Raw genomic sequence first — 16,542 nt, 5'->3', positions numbered from 1 at the left:
TTTTGATACAATACGAGGAAAGAAACCGGAGGGGCTTAGAATGGTGAGGACAAACATGTGCGCAAAAGAAACAGTGGATAAAAGAAAAGAAAGGGTTTTAAAACAAATAAAATTGTTCCTAGAAGCGGACTATTGTTGCATTCATTCTCCCTTTTGGATCAACCACCCCCTCCGTTTTTCTTTTGCCCGTGTCACGACTGCGTGAGGCCGCAACTCTCCAGAGTTGCGGCAGACTGCTCGCCTCCTGCTGGGACCACCACTCCTCGGACCAGCTGTCGGGAGGTTCCTCGTCTTCCGCGTCCCTAATGGGGCTGTCGTCTCTCTTGGTCTCTCGAAGGTCGTCTCTTTTCGCCACGAGCGCGGTGTCCTCCTTTTCACCCCAGTTGGTTTCCTCGTTAGTGTTCCTCCTCTCAGCACCCTTCTGGATATTGGCGTCCCCGTCCCTGGTTGTTGTTCCTGACTCCTTTTCTCCTCCCTCTCTTATTTCCGATTGGGCCAGAGAAACCACTTCCTGGTCACGTGGTCTGCCAAGTTGTTGGAACGCGGTATCTCCGCTCTGTGGGAGCGAGGGAGAGTCAGTTTTTAGGTCTCGCCTGAGACAGCGCTTTAGCGCTGGCTCGCGAGAGCTTTTGTAAATGGGGGATCTGGAAGTGCAAACGAGTGCTTTCAGGCCTCCAAATAAAGTGCATGTGCGCCGGGCGCGTGCACCATTTGGCAGCCTGCACACCATTTGCTTTCACTTTCGCGGCCGCTTTGATGTTTGATTGCGATCACTTTCACTTTTGCGGCCGCACGGCCGCTTGTTTACTTTTCATATTATGTACGAACATTCTATTCTTGTTATAAAATTGCTGTCCAGACTCTTATTGTGTGACATAACCCTCAAGCAGACTCCTTTCTTCTCCCCACATAGTCGCAGGAAGAAGTCTGTGATCTGCTGCATGCCTCTCCTTTCCAGAACATTTTACCCCGAGTCTATATCAAAGGTAAGACTTCTTGTCATTGCTGGCTGAGTTTATGCTAGCTAGTCCTTCCACTTTCACTCTCCCTTCCTACTCCTCTGTACAGAGTACCACATGTACTAGAATGATTCTGCCGATTTTGAAGTAATCGCGGTCAACAGGCATTTGGAAAAATACAGTCAACGAGCCCACTCCCCCCTCCCCAAAAGAGTGTCATGCTAATGCACACAAACTTTACTCAAACTGATAAAACCCTTGGCTCATCAGACCTCCCATATGCCAGGGCACAGGCCCGAAAGTGCACTTCTCACCTCAAATGCTTTGCTATGACTTCATACAAGTAGCACCGTTTGTCAGCCATTACCTTGTTAACAAACATTGCTATTGTTATTCTTTAAGGCACACTAATGGCCGGTTCTGTCAATCCAACAAAGCAAGATTATACCTTTCAACTAACAGCATTCTAGAGACAAACAAAAATCACGTAATTGAACACTCCTCTGCACTTCTGTATAACGTCAGCAGGGTATGGCACGCACAACATGAAATAAACTAATTTGCACGCACAACATAAAATAAACAAGCATTTGCAATGCAATAGGTCTCGCATTTACGCAAGCTTAGGCTATTGGCTTTGTAAATGACAACGCCTTTTATTTAGGTTTTAAAAAGCATAACAAAACAAAAAAGGCATTGTCATTTACAATGCCAATAGCTCAAACTCGGATAATTGCGAGACCTATTGCATTGCAAATGCTTGTTAGTGTTGATTGCTGTAGATCTCAGCTCTCATCATCGTCATCGAGCCGCAAGACGTATGGAGACCATGGAGCGGGTGGTGAGTAAAGGGGTACTGGGGCGGGTTTTTTTGCAGGGATCCTCACATTGCACCAGTGTTATAAACCGACTATCTAACGCTCATGCACCTGTTGTCAGCCAGAGTGTATCCCAAGTGACCCGGTCAAAGGCCTTGTCTGTGTCCAACATTATCATGCTGATACAGTCCATGGTTTTCCCAGCAACGTCAAATGCTGCAATTGCAGTATTGATATGTGCCATAGTGTCCCTACCGGGGACAAAGCCATACAGTTGTTCTAAGACTAATTTGTGTATGAGTGGGGCAAGACTTGTAGCTAGAATTTTAGAGAACACCTTAGCGTCAGCATTTATCGGGAAGATTGGACGGTAAGAGCTCCTTTCCTCGGGTCGTTTCTCTTTTTTAAGGAAAACCACAATATTAGTCAGCCAACATGATGCTGGGGCAGCTCCTTCATTGCTAATAGATGTAATCAGACCGAAAAATTCTGGTGCAAGGATATCCGTGAATACTATAAAATCCAAGAGGTATTGTATTCTCTCCGGCGGCCTTCCCCGAAGGTAGAGCACTAATAGCTGCCTGGACCTCCCCTACACCAATATTCTTTTGTAGCATGAGTTGCTTCTGAGGATCAAGTCGGGACAACCCGTTCTCCTGAAGAAAGTTTACAACAGGCTGATGATTGTTACTAACAGGATTTTTATACACTCTCTGATAGAAAAGAGTGAATTGCTCGGCTATCGATTTAGGATGGTTGAATGCAACCCCGTCATCCCTCAAGATACAATTTATGGTACAACTTGTGCTTTTGTCAGAGATCTGGTGTGCCAAGAGGTGACCCACTTTCTCCCTGTATTCATACTGGAGCACCTTGTTCTTCTGGTAACTGTCAGCCACCTTCTCAGTTAGTCCCCTGTTAAGCATTTGAGGCCTCTCAATTAGCCTTAAATATATGGACTGCTCACATGGGTCTTTGGAAAGAATCACCTGCGCATGCTGCAATTTTAGAGCCAGACTGTCCTGTCAACATTGGGCCGCTTCTTTGTGCCTCTATTTATTTCTATTTCAAATACACCGGAGTGTTACCCTCCTAATGTATGCCTTCATACAATCGCAAACAGCTGCAGCTGGAGTAGAGACTTTATTAATTTGTATGTATTCTACCAGTAAGCTTTTTATATATATACCGATACTCCATATTAGCAAGAAGGTGACGAGGGAATGAAAACGAGTGCTCGCTTTGCCCCCCTGCTTGTATTGTCTGCATGGTAAATATTAGAGGATTGTGGTCTGATGTGATCTTAGGACAGATCTCGATATGCGCCCCTCCAACATCTGCTCTTGCGCAAGTATCATGTCAATTCAAGAGTACTGCCTATGAGGTGAAGAATAATAGGTGTAACCTGGTAGTAGAGGGAACAATGTTCTCCATACGTCCACTAACCCATGCAGCCGCATGATTTCCAAAATAGAAGCATGAGTTCTGGTCTGCTTGGCGATTAATAGAATTGATGCCGTAATCAATTACGGAGTTGAAGTCAGCCATAAAGATCAGGTTGCCGGAGCAGTCCAACAATTCCATACTTAAATAGTCAAAGACCACTAGGGCATCCATATTTGGACTATACCCAACACAGATAGTATATGTTTGCCCACTGATTGCAAGCTGAGCTATAGCCCACCTCCCTCTACTATCTGCGGAGGTTCTGAGAATCCTGGCTGCCAAGTTCTTAGATTTCATTATAGCAACCCTGTATAGATACTGTCTGGGACGTGCAAGTATTGCTGTCATACCCCAATTGTTTTAAAACTTTTCGATCTTTATACGCCAAATGGGTTTCGGTTATTCCCAGTATATGCTGTTAATAGGCTTCCAGTTCCTCACAAATTAGTTGCCACTTTGTATTTTGATTTAACCCAGCCACTTTCCAGCACATACGTTTTAACCTAAACATTGTGTTAATCTCAGATTGACTCGTTCCCTATCTTCAAACTCATGTTGACTCCCTTCTTCCCTGCTTATGCATTCTAGATACCATTTCTGACTCTTGAGACTGCCTCAAACCCACCACCCCTTGATATATGATATAGATAACAGACAGTGCTTCCAGCCTTCCTGTGACCCTTCTATCCCCCAGGAACCCACCCTTGCCACCCCATGCCCGGAAAAGGAATCATCCACCCCCTTTGCTGTCAGCTGGATTGGGAGCCGACTGGGGGCACCACTGAGACTGCACCCCATACCTACCCTCACCACTTAAGAAGTTAATAATCAGTCCCCGTGTTTTTGGCACACACAAGTCTCATGACTTATTGTCCAAGATATATTCCCCTGAAAGTCATTCAAGAAAGGAAGCAAAGCAGCAGCCAGCCATGTAGGACCCACTAACTTAGGGTCTGAGAAACCTCCAAATCAGTGTACAAAAACTGTGATAGTTCATCCTTAGTGACCTTAAGTTGCGCTGGTTCTTGTAGGAACACTTGTGCCCCAACGGACTTTAGTGGGTCTATTAGCTGACGCATCTTTCCGTCCACCATATCGTTCTAATCACAATTTCATTTCCTTGTAAAGTTTTGCATTTGAAAGTATATTCTACTTGCCTGTGCCAAGTCCTGCTTGGTTCTAGAAATGAAAACATAGGTATACCTTTGTATGCTTACCTAATTGGGGTCTGGATTCTGTCTCTGAGTGTGTGCCATCAGTTTTGATTGAGTGAATACAATAAATGCTTAACACACCCTCCTGATAGGACTAACTACTCGACCACACTACCACAAAGAGAGCTGTTATTGATTATCTAATTTAGCCCCCGCTGTACCTCTGGGGATCACCTATACTCTGTGGCACTATACCTTACTTTGGAATAGTATATGCAGAGCCAGCTTGCTACAGTGGCCATTTCAATCGAACAGATTATTGAGGCCACAAATGCTAACAATAAGATGCATATCTTCAAAGACATCATTCTGACTTAATCCTGTAAAAGGAGTGATCGACCTCTTGCTGACGATATCGAATTTAAAAAATTCAAAAATGTACAGGGTGAACTATCTGTGACTAAAGAATGTGTTGTATTGAAAGGCTCAAGAACTGTCATGCCTGAGAGCCTAAGACAACAGGTCATTGAACTAGCCCAGGAAGGACATTGTGGCATTTTAGCTTCCAAAAGCACCCTAAGAGACCAGGTGGGGTTCCCCTGCTTAGGCGACCGAGTTAAGAACGAACTAAGAGTGTCATCTTTGCAACTGCCTTCCCCCAAAGTGACCCAGCATCCATCAGCTGTATCTGACTTTCCCACAAAGGCTTGGGAAAGGACTGCTGTTGATTTATTTGAGCCCTTAGGAAACGGACATCATCTCATGATAGTCACTGATGAGTATTCACATTTCCCTTTGGTAGAGGAGTTATCATCTACAACCCATGAGAAGGTCATTGAGCGTCTAGATATCTTTGCAGCGTGAGGTATTTCTGCCATCCTCAAATCTGACAATAATCCACGGCTCAGCAGCAACGAATTCTGAGAGTTCCTGGTCAGAATGAATATCAAGCATCAAAAGAGTACACCTCTGTGGCCCCAAGCAAATGGTGCAGTGAAACAGTTTATGGGTACACTCTAAAGGGTGATCCGGCAGGCATCCATGGAGGGGATTGAATTAAAACAAGCCCTTCGTGCTTATCATTCAACTCCTTACTCCACTATGGGTGAAAGACCCACCACCTTTCTATTTGGGAGTGGGAGAGCCATCGGAACCAACCTGCCACAATGGACAGCAGAGCGATCCTTGAGTGCTGACAAGGTTTGTGTCACCGACACTGCTCGAAAGCGCAAGATGTAGACATACACTGATCAGCATTGGAGAGCCCGAGAAACACCTTTCAGTGAAGGTGATTAGTCCTGATCAGGCAGAAAAGAAAGCTGAAAACAGAGACTCCATTTGCTGTTGATCCCTTAAATGTTGTGACGTGCAAAGGACATATAATGACTGCCCATCGTCTTAGGCAGTGTATCACAAAGGACTTGTCAAGCACCTACCCCTGCAATTGTCAGCTCCTACACTTACAGATAAAACTATTCCGCCAGACAGCCAAGATCACGCATCAGTACCTATACCATCGGTGCCTGAGCAGAGTGCATCTTAACCACTTCATGCCACTTGATCTGGTGTGCCAGCGCCTCACTGACTCTTTGAAGAAATGTAATATATTTGCTGGTTGTACTTTTTATTTAACAAAGAAGGAGATGTAGTTTTGTGAGACTATTTGTGCTAGGACCCTTGCGTTCCGGGTGGACTCCATAGAGGAAGTACGTAACTTGCCAGGAGGTATTTAGGTGTGGTTATTGAACGGTTCTGAAGTACTCAGAGAACACAGTGAGACTGTATGCTTAGAAATTACGACATACAATCCAGAGCTCCATATGCAGCATATTCATTTGCCTGCTTCTGGGTTGGAGAGTACACGACAATGCCAACATTTTCAGAATGGAAAGTGGGAGATTTTGCAAAGAAATAAAATCAGGAAAATTTATTTTTCCTATAGGCTTATAGAGTCCTGCCAAGTATCACGCACCAGGTGTGACGCTAACACATTTCAGTGTGGTGCTCCGCATCACCGCACTGAAATGCACTGTCACACATATGATGCATTCTCCCTAGTGTCTAAGCTGAAGCGCTGCCTAACTGGCGTGTGACAGCAGGCAATGGTTCTTGCAGGCTTGGTATGCTCACCACTGAGCTATGGCTGCTGGTAGGTTAATGCCTGCAGTGATACAATGTATCGGTCTCAGGAGATTCCTGTGGCGCTGCGCTGCTCTAAATCAGACTGTAGTGTAGTTCCTATTTTCCTTATAGGCTCTGTGCATTGGAATAATATACACTATAGTTTTTGCATAGGACTACGGTCAGTATGCTCCTATCGAGTACATTAAACTTAATTACTTATGTGTGCCAGCTAACTCAGAGGTCACTAGTAACTTCTCGAATAAACAAGAAGGGATTAGTTTCTGACAACTGCATAAACATGACAACTTTGTTTCCCTTAGAATCGGAACGCGTCTCAGATTCGTGGAAACAATAGATAACAGTTTCACCCAGTCAATCGTGCATGCTTAGTTTCTTCAAAGTTACACAGAAATAGATAGACGGGCGTTTCAATAAAAGGGTTTATTGAACAGTCTTGTTTCTTGTGTAAGAGATATGAGCAGTTACAATCATTAGACAGTAAGCAAGATATAATACGCACAGCGTAAGCAGTAAGGAGAAATAATACTGCAATAGCATTGTCTTTTAGCTATGACATATATTCATATATACATACATAAATAACACAGGCTAAAAAGTGAATACTCGTCTGATGCGTCTAAATAGTTCTACCCCAGTGTACCTAACCTAAGTGTAGTACGAGGTAAGAGTAGGTGCTGTTTTCTATAGTATGGTATATACTAAGTTTTTATGCTAAGAGGCCCTCTAGGTTATAGTCAGCTCCATACCTTTAGAATGAGAGAGGTGGGAATCTCTTTCCGGGTCTCAAACTCTAACACCCCGCGAAGGGAGTCAGAACCCTGGAAGCTGGATTCTCTGCGAGCAGGGATGACAGCGTCTGGCCAGTGCGTCAGACCGGGATATGGTCTCTTCCGAACTTGCCGTGGTGAACCATGCAGTCAAGTCATGCCGAGCCGTGGTTTGCCGTAGTAAGGGAAGGTATATTTATACCTGGAAGGTGCTTAGGAATGCTAGCATTGACGTAAAGTCGGGCAGAGGAAGACGTCATGAATGAACCCCTAGGGAATAGTAGTTCATGCATAATAGATGAGTTCTTGGAGAAATCAATAATCCTAGTAGGGAAAGTACCAATGGCTTACGGGTCTGGTTTCTAAGAACTCGTTGTGACATGGGTTGGACGGATGTAGGTGACCATGCCTGTATTTGGTTAGCATGGCTAATGCCTAAATAAGGACTGGAATTCTATGCCTAAATAAGGGCAATGCGAATTGTGCCTATATAAGGACATGATTCAGGGAAACCTATGTACAGGCATCTAAATCGAAACACAACACCCACTCCATTGACGAATGATCGATATTACTAAATGCTAAACATGCTAAACACATAAAATTGAGTATCACATGTTCACTAAAAACATTTGTAACAGCATACTAAAAGAAGTCTTTGTTAAAAAAAAAAAAACTTTGCTAGTCATGAAATGCAAAGGTACTGTACATATTAAAGCAATGTTTCATTCTAAGCATATATTTCCAGTGAATGCTAAGTGAATGAACCGAAATATGTACACATATGTAATGAAATGGTCTATTTTTACTGAAAGGGAAAAAAAATAGTAGTTCAGAGCCATTTCATGTCATGATTACATAAATGCGAAGAAAGGTGACAATGTGTCCCTGGAAGTGTTTCAAAGAAGTCTGTTCTCTATGAATAGTTCTACTGTAAGCAGTTTTCAGCCATAAATGAAAAAGTCAATATACACAAAAGTGACCGTAGAAAAGTCCCAAATTTTGTCTTGTTTTGAAAAAAAAACCATTTGAAGGCCGAATTCATAGATTACATGGTACACTGTGAGCCAAATCAAAAGTTATTTGAAGATGCTGGAGAAAACATGAAATCTTCTAATCCTGTAGACAAAAATGTGTCTACCATTGTCAATGATAGGTCGATTACCTCATTTGGAAGACTAACTGCACATAGATGTGATGTATCGTCAGTAGCAGTGTTTGTTGCCGGTGTTACCTGTGTACCTGTTGATCCATCTCGTACCTCAGCAATAGCATGTTGCGTCTGTGAGATCTCAATGAAAGCCGTCATCAGGATCGGTAGCCTCTGGGGACAACACAGAGCATGGGCCGTTATCGGGTCCAGCAGAGTATCGATATCCGTTGGCATGACTGATGGGAGTGTTAGACAGATGTCTAGCACGCATTCTTCACCGCAAAACAGGCAGCATAGAACAGGTAAGATGCAATCTTGCCAGATTGGTCTGAACGACAGAAACCATGTGGTATTTAGTTCTTGTAGACGAGGTAAAGCCAATAGCTGTACTATGCGCTCAGGACACTTCCTTTCCAGGAGAGCATTCTCCAAGGTGCTGGGAGTGACGCTGGTGGATTGGCTTGCCATAGCGTAGCAGTAGGAATAAAAACAGGATTCCTACAACGAGTGCTAGAATTAGCGGCAGACCACCAAACACCAAGTGCATGAAGTTTAGAATGATTCCGAGGACTGCTCGAAAAGGTGTTAACATTCCCGAACATATGGTCTTAAATACATGCACAATACCGCTCGTATCAGCAGACATGTTTAAGATACGTCCCAACATTTCTGTGAAATGTGTAGGGAAATTTGTCCTTAACAGAGCCTGTATCTCAGCCGAAGTCCTTGCGACTTGTAGATCATAGGTTTCTTTGGCCGAGGTCAACGGCACGGTTGTAGATGATAACTCCTCTACCAAAGGGAAATGTGAATGGCTTTTATTCTGCTTAAAGTATCAATTCGTATAGAAGAGATGTTCAGTGAAGGCCATAAAGGCGACTCCCTGACTGTGTCTATTTGGGAGAACAAGACTTGCATACAGCAAATAACCCTGGAAGTAACCGTTACTATATATGGGATACCTGGCAACATGCCACAACAACTCTGATCATTCAACATGAGGTAACTCCCATTTGAAAGTTGTCCAAACGTTGGATTAATCACAGCGGCTGGTGAACCTTGCAGGTGGCAGGATAAATTTGCAGTGGAACCGCTACAGGCCCCGTGTAAACTAATATCCTGACATATGAGTGAACCGCTTAGTGCATTTTCACAGTGTGTACCGCTAATAAACACTTCACGCCCCCCACTCCAACATCTGTGTGTGTAAGGTAAATCCCAGGATGTCCTGATGTATTCTTTACCCAACCTTTCATATTTGCCTACTGGCATGTGTTTAAGGCAATACTGAAAATGGAAAGTTGTAACAGGCAGAGTTATTTTGCCATATATGATCCATTCTGTAGCTGGTTTTTCTGCTACAGTAAATGGCAATTTTTCCAGGTTTTCAATGCTCAGCAATGTATACTTTGCTCCCCTTTATGCCAGTCTGATCTGTTTATCAGTGAGATTGTAATCAGAAAACAGAGAAGAAGTGTTGATGAAACGCCAAGGCACATGGCCTGCACACAAGTTTTGTAGCTTCCAGCCTAATAACAGAATAGAACGTAATTGAGACTGGCCATGACGCAGCAGGACCAAATCTTGTTCCACAATGTCTATAGCAGAGGATACAATGTTGCCCAAAGAATATATCTTGGATGACAGAGTCGTTAACCCATTGTCGACCACAGCAAGAGATTTCTCTAAATAAATACGATCAATTTCTCGTATTCTTTCTGCAGCGTCTGCTTGAGTAACCGTCCATATTTCGTTATAAGCAGCATAGATGCCGGCATATATTAAATGTTTTTGATGCGGTTTTCTTGGAACTAGCGAGAATTCCCTACGGTCTGAGTCTTCTTTAAGTAAAGAGAAGTGTTGTTTCATATCCTCTAGTGTAGATGTCTGTAGCCAATCAAGGCATAATTTTCTTACACTGTATGTTGTTACTACCCCTGGATGCTGTCTTTGAACATAGCGTGGGTCTGGCCTATTGATTGTTAAACCTTGTATCTTGTCCAGGAATCTTTCTTGACAGATGTTTGTGGCTGTGGACCATAGCAACCATTTTTCCCATTCGGAATCTGATCTGTTTTGTAAAATAGTATGTACGTCGACCACCCCCTGTGTAGTGCTATTACTTGCAGGTGTAGGTATGGTCGGTGTGTTCATGTCTTTGATCGTGGCTAACCCAAGGCAAGACGTTTGTTGGACAGTGTCATTCAAAAACATTATCTGCTGTGGGATAATGCAGGCTCTAAACAAAGCTTCTATCCCCTGTAATTGCCAATCTGTTGTACCCCAGACAGATTTTGTGTAAATTGTCTCTTTCCAAAAGTCAAAACCCTGTCTAGAAAGATGGGCAATAAAGGCTGCAGAATAAATTTGTTTGGTATTGGTTAACATATTTTTCGTTCCTGTTTTGTTCACATTTTTAAAGTAAAACATTTCCGGATTGGACGTATTGTACCCTGAAAAATATGGAAACTTCATTGCAAACATTTTTGAGCTACCCCTTGGTGGTGTAGGACAATGTTCCCATTGGTTATACATAAATACATTTCTAGGTGTTGCAGATTTATGCAAGAAATTATGACCATAGTGGTTGTAACAAAAAAGCTGTTCATAGTCTGTTGAACCATCTAAGTATTCATGGTTAGAGAATGCAGCAGACCTTTCTAGATCAGACATCATGTTATTAACAGTCTCAAAGTTCCAATCACCAGAATAGGTACTAGAGGTAATAAAGTCACTTAATGATATCTTAAATAAGTGTGGAATCTTCAAAAGTTCAGACGGACCGAATATATCATAATCCGTTTTGTCCCAAACTATACCATCTTGTATAGGAACGGCTGTGATGTTCACAGCTGACAAGTCTCTTGCTTCACGATGGGATGATTTGTGTGGTTTCAAAAGTAAGTTCACGTTTTTACTTTCTGTGTCCAAATGAATGTATCTTCCATTTATCAGCATGTTCAGAGTCATTACTAAAGCTAGCCAAAGCAGTAAGAAAAATTGTTAGACCTGTCAGCCCTTTGGGTGGTCCCTCCTCATCATTATTTATTTTGTCCCACTTTTGCCTCAAACCCTGTTAGTATTTTTCCTTTTTGGGAACCACCAGACTTTTTAGTGTTGATGCAGGGTCAGGGAGCCATTTTCCCTACCCCTGGAACTTCTGTCTGAGGGCCTGAAACACAAAATGGTGGCCACCCATTGTCACCTGAGACATAGCTGGAACCTACTAGTACCTTCCAGAACATTCTAGAACCCTGTGACAGTGTGAGGCAGGTTCAGAATGTTGGGAAGCCAGCTCAGAGTTGGCAATTGGAGTAGGCAGTTGGCACCTGACTGGTGAAGGGAGAGCAGCACAACACTGAAGGAGGAAGGAGTGAGGCAGTAGGGGTGGAAACTTGTGCCTGGAGTGGGGTCCAGAAACCCACCCTTGATACTAGTCCCTACTGACTGAGCCCAGCCTAGAGCCCTGTGTGGGATAAAGTCAAGAAGAACCAACTCAAGGACCTGAACAGCCGGAACAGGCCTTGAAAGTAAAGAACAGCAAGTTCCTGACCTGTCTATTGGTATCTTCCTGGAGTCCGACGCCGAGAAGCCTAGAGACCTGGGGCCGGAGGTGAAGAAGCGGCGCTGACTGGAAAGCAGACGTCGTACCCGGAGCCGCCAGAGGTCGAGAGAGGGCGCCGACGGAGGTCGTGGAGACACCAGAGGTCGAGGAGGAAGACACCTGAGGTCGAGTGTGCGGCGTCGACGGGGGAGTGAAGTCCGCCCTCCGGAGTCGCCGGAGACCGAGGTGAATCGTGCCGGAGGTCGGGAGTGGAGATCGCACTCCGGAGTCGCCGGAACCTGAGGAAAGGAGCACCGGAGGTCGGGAGTGGAGATCGCACTCCGGAGTCGCCGGAACCTGAAGGGAAGAGCACCGGAGGTCGGGAGTGGAGGTCGCACTCCGGAGACACCCGGAAGTAGGGAGATCGTGTCCCTGTGACGCCGGAGACCGACATCGAATCGAGGCTGCCCAGCGACATCGAGCCGAGGCCGCCCGCCGACATCGATCCGGAACCACCTCACGGCGTCGACAGGAACTGACATCGAGCCGAGGCCGTCCGCCGACATCGATCCGGAACCGCCTCACGGCGTCGACAAGAACTGACATCGAGCCGAGGCCGGCTAGCGACATCGAACGGGAACCGCCTCACGGCGTCGACACGACTCCGGCGGAGTCGGAAGTTCATAAAGAGGGCAGTAAGTGGAATAGAGGGCGCCTAAGGCCCTGTGGAGCCCTAAGAGACCATCCTGGGGGCTAGAGAGGTGTTAGGACCAGCCTGGGAGTGCCAGGGGTGGACTGAGACTGATACAGTGACCTGTGTGAGGGGTGGTGTAGGTTGGGAGAGCCAGATTCCTAGATTACCCTTGATCTACCTCAGTTTTAGCCTCAGCCTTATCCAAGCTAGGTGAGACACCCTCAGGCCATCCACATAACCACAAGCTGTGATTGGGCCAAATCAACCCATAGTACCTCACAAATGTGACCTGATTTGAAAGTGTACTGATGGCTTATATTTATTGAGAGTATTGTATTCTTTGTATTTATCCTATTTATTGTCTCACAGTATTTATTGTCTCACAGTATTTATTCCCTCGCAGTATTTATTTGCCTATGTATTTCATGCACATCTATTTATTCATTGATTATTTATGATCTGAGCTTATTTATTTGACCTACCCTTTTTACAGAAGAAGCTTTGTGTACTGTAAGTGTGTTATTATTTATTTAACCTGCAACTAAGAGAAAACAAGATAAACACAGAGATATTTTCATAAATTTTTACGGTGTAGAGTCGTTTTTGGAACGGATGCACGCATGGTTATTGTGAGGGTGTGACGTACACTTAACACGGTGCCTGACCCCCGACCGCTCGAGCCAAGCTACCCCTTGTGTTGGGAAACACCGGGTGACTGCTAACCCGGTTGCCCGGGGTTTTCTAACAAAAATATTCCAGAAATAATCCATATTTCAATCCATGGTGAAACCAGAGAAGGCTTTTTCACGTGATAAAAGAAGTCTTGTGCTTGTTCTTTGAAAGTTCTTTTGGCTGGCGTTGTTTCTAGTTCGCTGGGATCCTCTGAAAACTTATCAAAGTTAATGAAATAGCCAGAAGCAGTTCTGTCAATGGATGAAATTGCATCAGGATTCGTTGAAATCGCTGGCACCAGTTGATCACGTGTTACGTTGGTGTAGACAGGTGTATCAGGACGAACTGTTATTTGGGTTTCAAGAGGAATGATAGCATTGTTGCTTAGTCCTTCATTTCTTACTGTTGGATTCTCAATGCTAATGAGTCTTTCAGTTTGAACCTCTTGGATAGTAGCTAGAAGAGTGTGTCTGCTACTTGGTCAGAGTCCACAACGCCTACTGCTTAGTATTGGCCACATAGTGTGGTTTGATGAAGTCGATGGACACAAATCTTTTGTCCTTTTTACCAGCAAGGGACGGCAAAAGTACTGTTCTTGATCCGTGGATTGCTAGGACAGGTACCGGTTGTCTGTAAGAAGGCCCAAATTCCTTCTTGTCCGCGATCTTCTCTCTGACTAGATCCCCAAGCTTTGGGATCCAGACAGGCCTTGCTGGGACAGCTGGATTTTCCCCAGTGGTGGTTGGCTTCAGGAACACGTTGCTTTGTTTCGATCTTAGTTCATTTAAGTTCTGTAAAACAGCCAAACGATCTTTGATATCAAATGGTTTATTTTCCACCACTGTGCCTTTACATTCGAGATCAGGAACCCGCATTCTTGTCCCAAATAAGACCTCATATGGAGTGACCCCCCCTAGAGAACTTCTTGGCAAATTGTTTAATGAGCGTTGGACCTCATAAAGATGTTTGACCCACCCTTCACCCAAACCTAATACTCTACCTGTTATAGACCGCTTTATGTCACGGTTTTTCCTTTCCACAACAGAATTTTCCTCAGGATGGAATGGAGAGGAGTACCGCAATGCAACGCCCAAACTGGCCACGACTTCTTTGTAAGCCCGAGAGCTAAACGCAGGGCCCTGGTCAGAGTGTAGCGTGCCTATTGCGTATGTGCCGATAAAGACTCGCAAATCTTTTATAGCAGTTTGAGCGTTAGCTGATCGCTGAGGCCACATCCATATGAACCTTGACTTAGTGTTTGTGGGATTGCATTTGTCCAAAAGGACGCCTGCACATAGATAGTCTAATGCTGTCTAACAATGGTGTCTGTACTGGGCAGGCTACTTCGTAGTCTGGAATCTAGTGGCGTTCTGCACTGCGATCTCTATTGCAGTCTATGCAGTTATTGATGAAGATGTGAATAAGTGTATTCATTCTAGGCCACCAGTACATCTCTTTTAATGTTAATATTGTTTTAGAGATCCCCTGATGTGACAGACTCTCTCCCAGATGTGCTTCATAAATTAAAGCTGCTCTACGTTCCATGTTTGGAATTACCCTATCCCCCACTCCAGGGATTCGAGCAAACGGAACATTGTTCGCATCAATTATATCCGAGTATTTGAGTGGAAATTTTTTAGGTAACGCTACACCACTGCCTTTGCTTGAAGCATTGACAGCCAACTATACTTTGATTAATTCGTAGAGAGGTTTAACCCTTTCTGCGTATTTTAGAATGTAAGTTCTTCTAAAATTCAGGAAATCTAGAATCGACTGTAAGTTTTTCAGCGTTTTTGGGAGGTTGGAGCAGCGCACACTTTTCTAAAAAGTTAGCTGCCAGGCTTTTGCCTTCACTTGAAAGCTCATATCCTAGGAATAGGACATTGAGATGAGCAATTCTTGATTTTTTTAAATTGAATTTGTAGCCCTCAGAGGCAAAGCCCAGTATAATGGTATTTACCCTGTTCAAGTGCCTATCCAGGTCATCGTCTGTCAGATAGATATCATCAACATATGACAATGCCTCGTCATCATAAATTTGTAGTAACTCTGTTACTCTTGCTGAGAATAACCCCGGGCTGTTTTTGAACCCTTGTGGGAGTCGACAAAAGTGACTCTGGGTCCCCATTATTGAGAAAGCTGTCAAGTACCTACTTTCAGGTGTTATGAAAGAAACCAGATGAAATATCCAATGTGGTTTTATATTTTTTACGCACAATGTTATTCATTAGTGCTATACTGTGTGCATTTTTGACTGCAAAAGTTTTAGAACAAGTGTTCAGGTGTCTGTAATCTAAGACTAGACAATATGTGTTGTCTGGTTTGGAAACAGGAAACAAAGGATTGTTCATTGATGAGGTGCATGTTTCAATCCCCCCTTGGTATTCAAGTTGATCTCAGATCTCCCTGACCTGTTTTTTAGCTTCTTGCTTAATTTGGTACTGTCTTGGGGCAGAAGGTTTACATTTTAATTGGATTTTATGGTGAGGTGAGTCCTCATCCCATCCTACATGATTTTTGTATAACGCTGGAGCCTGGGCAACTGCCCATTTACTGGCATAAGTATATTTTAAATTTATAGGAACATGGTTAGAGAAGGCTGGCATAATGATGTATTTGCCATGTGGGCACTCCCTGACAAATTTTGGTGGACAGTCTTGTTCTGCTAGAAGTATGTCATAACCCCTTGAAAGTTTTTCCCAAAAGAGTGCTTTCACTTTTCTTGGTATTTCTCCCTCCATCCAGAGTGTTATTTCATATAACTTTTGTGGAGAACTAACCCTGGTATCTCCAGTCTCAACTGTGATGTACTCATTCAAGTCCACTATCTCCAGAAGTTCCTTCAGGTTCTGGCGAGCTATTGTAACTTCTGCTGCACTGTCCAGCATTCTCTGAGCCCATTCTTCGTTCTTGAGTTGTGTTCTCAGAATTCCCGGCATGTCTGATCTTCAGACCTGCTACCGTTTTCTTAGTGAACTGAGGTTTTGAATTGTTTTTCTGAACTTTTTGATCGTCTCTGGACTTCACGCGTTCTTCTTTGTGATCTGACTGTCCTCTTCTTTTGGATGTCTGTGACGATGTCTGAAAGGTACGAGAGGAACGTGTATCAGTATCTTGATACCTGTCAGGTTTTTTCAAATTATCCCTATTCCTGAGGTTATACCTCTTGTCAGAGGGCTCCTTTTGAGGA

Source organism: Triturus cristatus, chromosome 10 (genome assembly GCF_964204655.1).
Source record: "Triturus cristatus chromosome 10, aTriCri1.1, whole genome shotgun sequence".
Classification (NCBI taxonomy): domain Eukaryota; kingdom Metazoa; phylum Chordata; class Amphibia; order Caudata; family Salamandridae; genus Triturus; species Triturus cristatus.
Note: the sequence above shows the minus strand (reverse complement) of the source record.